A 10,554-nucleotide genomic window follows, 5' to 3' on the forward strand; every position below is an offset into this window, starting at 1 on the left:
GATACATCGGTGACATGTATTTGTACAAAATTCATATAAGCGGATTTTTGATATGTCGAGTATACACATACTTATGTAAATCGGCTTATTGAACTTCACTTCGAGTTTGCGGAGTTCGACAGCGATCAAATCTTTCGCAAAGACGCTACGACTGTGAAAATTCGGTTTCGCGATTATCTCCATATCGTCCATCCTATTTTGTTAATAATTTTATATCAACATGATTGCGCACATTCTTCTTGGTCTTGCCGAATATCGCGTTGTTTATTAATTTATATAAATTTTTTTCGAAATCGTTTTTTGCACGCGTTCTAAATTGTGTATTAAGTTCAATGTAATCACGAAGTTATGGAGGTTGAGCGAATTGTAGCACCCGATGAATTTTTGTTACCTGAAGACCGTGACGAATACATTACTGTAGGTTGCAAGTGAATGACGTAACGCTGCTTATCGTACAGCGTCGCGAGAAGTTCATCCTCGCGCTTGCCGGGCGGCTTGTCGTGCATTGGGCAAAAAGATAATCAGTGTGTCGGTCGTGTAGATGTTGCGGATATCAAGATATTTGAGAATATCAATCTCGAGAATATAATCGGTGGGCGAATCCGGAGCGATCGCGCTGGCATCAAAGTTCGCAGCGTCTTCGACCCATCGAAATTCGGCGTATGGCAATGGTTGACACATCGCCCATACAGATCGCCTATACAGATCATTTACATCGTAATACATTAAGTAGGACGATGATTTCGACGGGTCGTACGAACACAAGTATTTGTTATTAAATTGTGCGTATCTGCCGGAACATTGACTGAGGCCACCGCGTATACCGCGCTCGATGAACATGATCATATTAATGTCGGTGAGCAACTCAAATCTTATGTATGTCTGTTTTAGCATGACGTTCCACGTTAAATCTGATAGTGTATAATAATGCGCGGGATCAAGTCTATAACTGATGCAACTATTGTGGAAATTTTCGAAAATGTCGGCTGATAACAAGACTTCGGTTTTCAAGTACAGATCATTGTACTGCCCAAGCGTTCGGATGAAGAATTGCTGCTATACGTTCACGGCGCCAATCACTTTCGTATCATTCATCAATGAACTATAAAATGATTCGCGTGATAGTAAGCGCGCGTCTTGCAATTTTTCAATGTAGTCAACGTACTCGGAAAGATACCTTTACGAGTCGATAATTTGAATTCTTCATCTAACAAAGTTGAAAATTCGGAACGTACAATTTTTAATTTGTCTTTGTCGAGACACGACGCCAATTTATCGAGGCTGGCATTTAGAAACTTATAAGAATCAATGAACCTTAATTTTACGCAATTTTTCTGAAAATTATTTTCATTTTTGTCTTTGGCACTGTCGACATGTTTAGTGAAGGAAATGTATTTTTCTTTTGTAATCGTACATCTACATGTTCATCATGCTGTAGCGATTTTCTTTATTATAAAATGCTCGTCGCCGTCCGATAAATATGACTAGAATATAGAACGAATTTTTATAATTAAGATTGTAATTCGAATGTACTGGACGACGGTATTTACCGGATCGTGGACTCGCGTATCGTCTAGCACGAACGATTTTTCACACACATGACAATGTGTCGCACTATGGTATGCCTTCCATTGCTGTTCAGACAACGCTTCTATGGGCACGTTGGTGAATACAATATTTTTTATGCGATGTACCATTGAGTTGTTGCGTGAACCATGCTATACAGTCTTCATCACGATGATACTGATACATCGACAACGAGTTGTCGTATGAATAGTGCACATAATACGCGAACTAAACACTTTGTGTTGTTGATATTCAGGATCTCTATCCATCTTTTCTAGAGCATACTCCAAATTGGCGTATATTACGAGCGGCACTCTTGACTGTTATAATTGCCGAATTCGAGCCACCTGTCGTCCTCACTCGACAGTCAAATGGCACAATCGTTCAATTTGCCGCAGTCCACAGCATGCGTTTCTAACTTTTCGGTCGATCCAAAGTAATGAAGACATCTGAAAAAAAAACAAAAATTATTATTATTGTTTATTAGTAAGAAGGAAAATTATAATTTTGTTTTTATTATACTTACTGATCGCAGAAATATTTCTTGTGCTCCTTTTTCGAGAGTTGTGAGCTCACAAGACGAGATAAATTTGTTATCCACGCAAAATGCCCGACACCGTCGTTGCGTAGATCTTGTAGATACAACATGTTTACATGCTTGTCCCTCTTAGCAGGTGCTGGTGAGCCGCAAAGGAAGGACCTGTCCATTTTCATTGCTATATACATTGATTGATACCACGTTCAAATGTTCAAATTTGGAAATGTCTTTTAATGTCATTGAAAACTTGATAGCTGCGAGATCTGCAGTGTAATGCGAGTATGACTCTCGCTCCGTATACTTTTCAGTCGGGTAGAAAGCTGCGACCACGCGAAACACGTATTGTCCGTCGTACGAACACTGATCATTGCTTATTTCATCATTATTTTCCGTGGCTTCGATGTGACATCCCATGTGCAGGGGATTTAGTTTGTTCACGTTAACAGTCAAGTTGAGGATTCGCGACAATGCCCACCCGCTATCACGTTCCTGGAACTCCTCGAGCGATACTAGGGTAGGCTCAACGACGTGTCATTCGTACCACTTGCGCATATCAGTGCATCGATATATCTCGCTGTTTTTTGTAATTATACTCTTATTAGCATGTTTATCATTCGTTGCGAACTCGTCGTTGAATGCGGTGTATACTTTTACACTACTTTCTAAAGGGTTTCGCACTCTCTCGAGCATTATATTGCCAGCGTCTTCTAAAAACCGCCGCGACTTGATGTAATCCACGTTGATCATCTTACCGGTCAGAACACGATTCTCGAATGTGGCGTCGATCTCTCGCCAGACAAAAGATCGTTCGTTGCCACTCGTATACTCGTCACTCGCGAACTCGCCACCAACGTGCAGGAATCGTTGCTCCAATTGCGACTTTGCACGCGCGAGTTGTGCGATTGACACCACGAATTGTCTGTGTCCAACAGCGAGATACGGACGCTTGACACGACAACATTCTTTGAGCTTCGATGCACTCATCGCATTGTTGAAGTTATGCGAAATACTCCACCAGAGTAGCGACCTGGCTGCATTGCTCCAGCGTTCCACTCATTCGTGATTTTCCATGTCTTTTTCACAGTCTTTAGATCACACTCTTAGATGGAGCACTTGCACGTGACTCGTTCACACACGTCGCAGGATCGCTTTACATCTAGAATGTCATAGTGTTTTATCACAATAGTATTACATATGTCTACTAAGATGCACTATTCACAAGGATGGCATAATTGATTACGCATATATTTGTAACAATGCGCCCCGAGAAACCGCATCGTTCCCGACCGAACATCAGCCGGATGCCGCTGTATCATATACAGCGATGCGGGCGCGGTGCGCCCGAATAATTTTAAAAGATCATAAACACCGTGTCGAAGTACCGCGAGTATGGCCGAACGCTACCGAGCGCTACCTGCGACAGATTTCGATCATGTCATACATATAGGGGTACCGCTCAGCGAAAACGTACGAACCGAACCGAGCTTCATCGAATCTGCAACGCTGCTAAAAATCAATAATATAAAAAGCCGCGGATTTGTACAGAAGGGCTTTTTGCTCCGATTCCTATCCAGCGACCAGATCCTACCGATTCGAAAGCAATCCTGATCCGCTAGCGAGCAGTTTCCTGCCACGAATTTCCGGCCGACACCGCGTTCAGAGAGTTAAGCGTACTTCGCCTCCGCTGGGTGTTTTCAGCACTTTTGGAAGCCGACTCTCACTGTATCCGCTAAGTAGACGCGACAAACGGGTAGATAGTACTCTGCCTCTATTGGGCGTTCCCAATAATCGAAAAGCACTATCTGAAGCCTTATACACGATGCGATCGGCAACCAGACAGGGGGTAAAGTTTTCTACGTCTCTGTCGGGTGTTCTCGGCACCGATCGCACATGTTCAGATGTGCCATAGGCACATTTGAAATTCGCCATGTGCGCTCCGCGCTACCGCGCCGCGATACCAGGGCGCACCAGCGTCCGGTTCCGTGCGATCGAAAAATGAGGTGCGATACGCGCTGTCGTTATTATCGTCATTATAGTATTAACTTTATTTTATTGTATTGTGTTCAGAGCTATATGTTTGTATCGTGATGAATGTAATAAAAAGTATTTGATTTTAAATGAAAAGAATAAAGGGCTAGGAGCCTAAAACAATCAACACAAAATAACAATCTGCATTAAACAGTTAAAAAATTAAATAAAACATGTCATGAAATTAAAAAACGTAAAATATAATTTGAGTCAGTAAGTAAAACAAAAACAAACGTTTCGATCTCTATTGGATCATTTTCAATGTGACGACAAGATAAAAATAGAAATGTAACGTAGATAAAATATATAGAAATTAAATAAAATTCGCATACAGACGCAATATCAACTATAAAATTCGCTCCAAATTGAAAGAAAACCAAACAAACGATTGTAGTTGACACCAATGTATTCCTCCGAACTGTGTGTGTGCAAAAGGACGAACATGTTTCTGTTAGCAAGTACAAATTGTAATAATAAATTAACGACAGGAATAAATAAAATAAAAATAATAAGAAAAGTACAATCAAGTTGCAAATAATAAAAAGAAAGGTACAAAACAAGTCGCAATTAATAAAATTAAAATTAAAAGAAAGAGGCAAAAATTATTTTTGATATTATAAGACATGTACATAAGAATTATTAATGTCGATAGAGAAAGAGTAAAATACTGTCATTCATTGTATATGTATAATGAGTTTAGTACAGATAAATTTAGAATAAATACTTTAGTATGTGTGTCAAAATACCTTAGTATGTATGTCAAAATGTTATTGATTAGACAATGCGATGGGAATCAAAATTGATCATCTCTCTAGGAAGCTAAAAGATAAAGTAAAGTATGACATATAAAGACAAGAAGGTTGAAATGGAAAATTAAAAAGGAAGAGGAACATAAGAAGGAGAAAATAAAGTAGAGGAGAGAGAACGTAGGGAGAGAAGAGATGGATAAGGAAGGAAAGCAGTAAGAAGAAGAAAGAGATTGTGTGCGGGAATGCACCGCGCGGAAAGATTCGAGTGAGAGAACGGCACAAGGTTGATATGATACGCGACAGTAAAGAGAACTCCGTTTCTTTGTAATTTAATAAAAGAATTTTCTTTAATATGCACAGTTACAAATTCAGAAAATATATAATTAATTAAATATTAGATTAACAGAATATTAAATTCGGTTACCTTTTCCAAATTGTATTTGGAATCGCGGTGATGGAAAATCTCGGCGATTTTCTCGGCACTTCTCGAAAAGATTCGTTTTATAGCGGTTTTCACTAAGCGGGTAGCACGGCAGTTTTACGAAGCGATATAGTAGCGAGACTATGACTCTAAGAACTCTAAGAAGTCTAAAACTCTAAGAAAGAGGACGGCGAGATCGAAGCATTTATTGCTTTCGGCCTGGGCTTTCTTCTTGGGAAAAATCCAATAAAATTTTGCCACAATCGTAATTATTACGTGGCATAGTTGTACAAAATTGATTGGCGCTTTGGATTCTTTTCTAACGACGTTCAACGTAACAGTCATGCGCGACAGAAAATCCGTACGTGGGATTGGTGACAGCGCGTGACGTATTCGTCGGAGCGCGGCGCTCGCGTGTGCGAATTGAATTGTTCTAGAACTTTCGATTGTCCGTTGCTGGAGCTTGTTTGCGTATACCGAAATGGTTTAAAAGAACAAAGAATGCCAAATCGATGATTTTAACGAGGATTAAGATCATGCTCGAGATGAAATCACGAGCTCACTTTATGCGTGCGTTCAATGACAATTACTGTCGGTCGACTGAAAGAATTCTTGCTTTTCCCGAATTAACGATCTCAAACACTTACGCCCTCTGAGTTAATATGATCATGCAGGAAATTCGATCGATTAATTATCGATATTTTTATTCCGTTTCCTATATTACCATCTTAGCAGGGACATATATTAGGGTCGGTTCCACAAATGTAAAATTTATTTTAGAAAATTTTTCAATTTTAGAATTGAAAAAAAATAAACCGTAATTGAAGTTAATTTTAAATTTGTAGAATCGGACCTTAGAAATACAGTTGTATTATGTACACATGCAGTGTAGGCCGTGTTTCAATATATATCACCAGTATTAAAAATCTATAATATACATAAAGTACAGATTTTTAACTTTAATAACTATATCGATACGCGAAGACGTAGTAGCACTTTTTTCTTACGTCCAATGTCATTTTAGGTAATAATAATATAATATCAATAAATGAATACGACATTGCACATACATAATGTAATTCTTTTTCATGAATATCCACATATATATATATATATAATATATATATATATATATTAGGTGTTGGAATTAATTCGTAGCGTTTTACAAGTGATGGGAAGTACTTTCATTAATGTATTTTTTAATGCTCATGTGAAATAAATAACATTCTTTCATTAAAAACGCTACGAATTAATTCCAACACCTAATATATATATATATATATATATATATATATATATAATGAGTATATCTGTACACATAAAATGAGAATTTATCAGAGAATTCGTAATTTGATTATCTTTTTAAGATGTTACGTTTGATCATCTGCGTTTGATTCTCGTTAGCTTTAATTTATGTTAGTTGTATGTATATTCTGATATTGAAAATATAAAAGCATATATCAATAATATCTGTATATTTGATCATAAAAAAACATATCTCTTTTTATTTTTTCAACATAGAAAAAAGAAGATCAGTACACCTTTTTGTTACATGTAACAAAAAGAGATGAAGTAGCTACACACGTACATGAATATGAATTAGAAATATATTTTATGTTTTGTAATGTGAGTACATCATAATGCACATAAAATACAGGGTCCGGCAAAATGATCTCCCACATTTTAATCTTTAATAAAAACGCCATTGTAAATGCTATTTAGATTTTATTTTTATTAACTGAAAATTTATGCTATGCCATTTGTTTTTATTGAGTTTTGAAAATTATAGAGTCCAAGTGGCGACCATTTTTTTCGATATACATTCGAAGCTGATTTCTAAAAGTTTCCATCACTCGAACAATAATTTGAGGCGATATTCCTGTTATTTCTTGGCGTATTGCTGCTTTCAATTCGTCAATGGTTCGGGGGGTGGTGTTGAAAAACCTTCGCTTTCAGGTAGCCCCAAAGTAAAAAGTCGCATGGGGCAAGATCGGGTGAACGCGCAGGTCACCCAACGTCTCCACGTAACGAGATTACGCGTCTTGGAAACATTTCCCTTAAAACGTCCATTGTCCTTCTTGTCGTATGAGCCGTAGCTCCATCCTGTTGAAACCACACATCCGAATGTTCTTCTCACAGAACGATCTGACAAACGCAAAGCAGAGGCATGTTTAACAGCTGAACGGCTAGGAGATCGTTCAACTGCTTCTCTTACAGCTGCAACATTTTCAGGTGTCCGAACACTTCTGGGTCTACCAGTTGATTTTCTTTTTAAAGCTGAACCTGTAGCTCTAAAATTTGAAACCCACAACAGTATTGTTTTGCGATCTGGAACTGGAGCATGTCTACCAAGCGCGAAGTGAGTACGAAAAGTTCTTTGCGTCATAATCACAGATTCGTTACTTTTCATAAATGTTTCGATAACGAAGGCACGATGCTCGCCCGTTCAATTCATGACGACAACTGAAATGGCAAGGCGCGAGCTACCAACCGACTACGCTAAGCTCCCCCTCTCTTCAGTGATTCGGGGGCAGTGGCGGTGCAAAATGTGGGAGATCATTTTTCCGGACCCTGTATAATTCTATTATTCACTAATGTGTCTATATTATATCTGCATGAAAAGCTGAGTATGACCTAAGTATGATATAACTTCTATCTCTCTTTTATGGGCCTTCTACAATAAGCCATTAGTTACAAAGTCAGAAGTCAGAAGCTAAAAATTGATCACAGCCAATTTTTCTGACTTCTTATTTATGGCTGATTTATGACTTATAATTGTAAAAGGCCCATTAAACATAATAAAAAGAGATGGAATAACTACATGTATGTGCAATGTATTTACGTACTGACAATACATGTTACATCTTAAGTTAAAATGGTATTGAGAATAAAGGAAAAAGTGCTATTACATTACGTACATACATGTATTTCAAATGGTTACATTCGAAGATATATCTAAGTCACAGTCAGAATGTATTTAATAAAAATATACTTATTGTAACTTGCTGTTAGTCAACGTACACATTGACCTATAAGTGTATACATTTGCTAAAACATTTTGCTTTGAATATGATATACTTATATATATTTCATAAACGTACAGCATCGTACGAAAATTATGTATGCGACTATTGACTGTATAATGTATGTTATATATATGTATAACGTATATATTATATAGGGTGTCCAAAAAGACCCCGGATTTAGGAGCTGAACATAAAGGTGACTATAACTATAATCGTAAAGGAATGTGAATTATACGTATCGGCATGCATAGTACGCCAAAATATAACATGTTGACCTATGATTCACGTTCTCTTCTATGATTGAATTACGGCCATTCTTGTACTATAAGGCCATTACATAACGTTTTTAGGAAAAACGTTTCAGACAAAAATTATAAGGTTTCAAAGAGGTTGTTTACTGATTTTTTTTTCTTCATTAGTTTCTTTGTTTCCATCATGTCAAGCAATCAGCTTTTGATTCCATCATAATAATGCTATTCACATTTCTATAATTGCAGACGCAAAATTCTACAAGTTGATTCCGTAATTGTATTTCACTAAATTTGATAATCGAATGCCTCTGCCAGTAAATTAAAAATAGTCAGTCCACGATGAAGACCTCTGACATTTATCTATAACTAGCCAAAGCACGATTTACGGCTGTAGCATTTTGTTATAGCTAGCCAGCTCACGATTAACGCCTCTGACAGTAAATTAAAAATAATCAGCCCACAATGAACGTCTCTGACATTGGATCTAATTAAACAAAGCGCAAATTTAAGTTAAAAAATTCACGTGGTTATCAATTTAAAAAACAAGATACAAAAAGAGCATAAAGAACCACACCACAGGTTATAATTTGTGATATTTACTTATTATTATATTAATTAAAACATTAAACGTTTCGGCCACAATCTGGCCATCTTCAGTAATACAATAGTCTTCATAAACCGCAAAAATACATTTAGTTGAAATTAAATTCAACAGTCCGTTGTTATAATAAAATTAACATGTTCTTTTTAGTGTGAAGATGCTTCGTACAAAATGTTATAACGCCCATAGTCATATCAAGAAGTGTAGAAGAAGAATTTCCAGATTCTGATTAAATTAAAATTATATGTCATTAATTTCTCCTAGTCGAATATGAAGAAATATAATCGTTACCGTTTTACAGCCAAAAAACTGAGCGAAGAATATCAAGTGACAATTTTTCACAATAAGACTTTTTCCGTGACATTATGTGTTGTTGTTTGTTATATCGCGTATTATACCACTATTTATACGCCTGAGTCAAACAAATTAGAAATTTCTAGAGTTATTATTGAAAAGAAGGAGAAATCCTACTTAAGAAAAGGAAAATAAATATCTGGCAGACTTTCCGTGTCACTTTGTTTATTGATACCTCTTATTTGTCTTTTTATGTGTATCATTTCGGAAATTCTTCTTTTTATTAAAGATTGTTCCTTGTCTAAAACTTTTCCCAATCTAACTCATGCATCTCGTTCAAACGGTGACGTGAAACCACTGAAACTTCGGAAGGTGATTTTTTTAAATCCGCTTTATGTTCTTTTATCCGAGTCTTTAATTTTCTTTTTGTTTGGCCTACATACGACGATTTACAATTTAAACAAACGATTTTGTAGACAACTCCACATTGGTCATCCCTGGACAAAGAATCTTTCCCCGTCTTAATAAATGCATTCATTTTATTCATGGGTTTATACGCTATGTTAAAATCATGAACATGTGAGAGCCTTTTGAACTTTTCCGACACTTTGCTCAAATATGGCACCACAAGAAATTTCTTTGAATTAACATTAGAATCAATTTCTTTATTATATTTTTTACTTCTATTTTGTAATGTCTTAATTCTATTTTTTATTGTTGCAAATATAAACTTTAAGGGATAACCGTTACTTAAAAGAATGCGAATTAGTTCCGTGATGTTTTTTTCCTGAAATTTAGGATGGGACAAAAATAGAATTCTGTCCAATTGCCCAATAATAACTCCCCTTTTGTGTGTTAACGGATGATTGGAATAATAATTTAAATACCTCCCAGAATTGATAGGTTTTTTGTACATATCAAAGATGATATTTCCTTCTTGTTCAATTAATTTAACATCTAGGAAATTTATGCCATTTTTATCGCCACGGTCAACGATGAATTTTAGCCTTTCGTGACATGAATTAAATAATTCTAGAACTTCCTCAACCTTTTCCTCATGTACAGCTAATACAATGTCAT

The sequence above is a fragment of the Acromyrmex echinatior genome, chromosome 7, assembly GCF_024713525.1.
Source record: "Acromyrmex echinatior isolate Ae372 chromosome 7, ASM2471352v2, whole genome shotgun sequence".
In the NCBI taxonomy this organism is placed as follows: Eukaryota; Metazoa; Arthropoda; class Insecta; order Hymenoptera; family Formicidae; genus Acromyrmex; species Acromyrmex echinatior.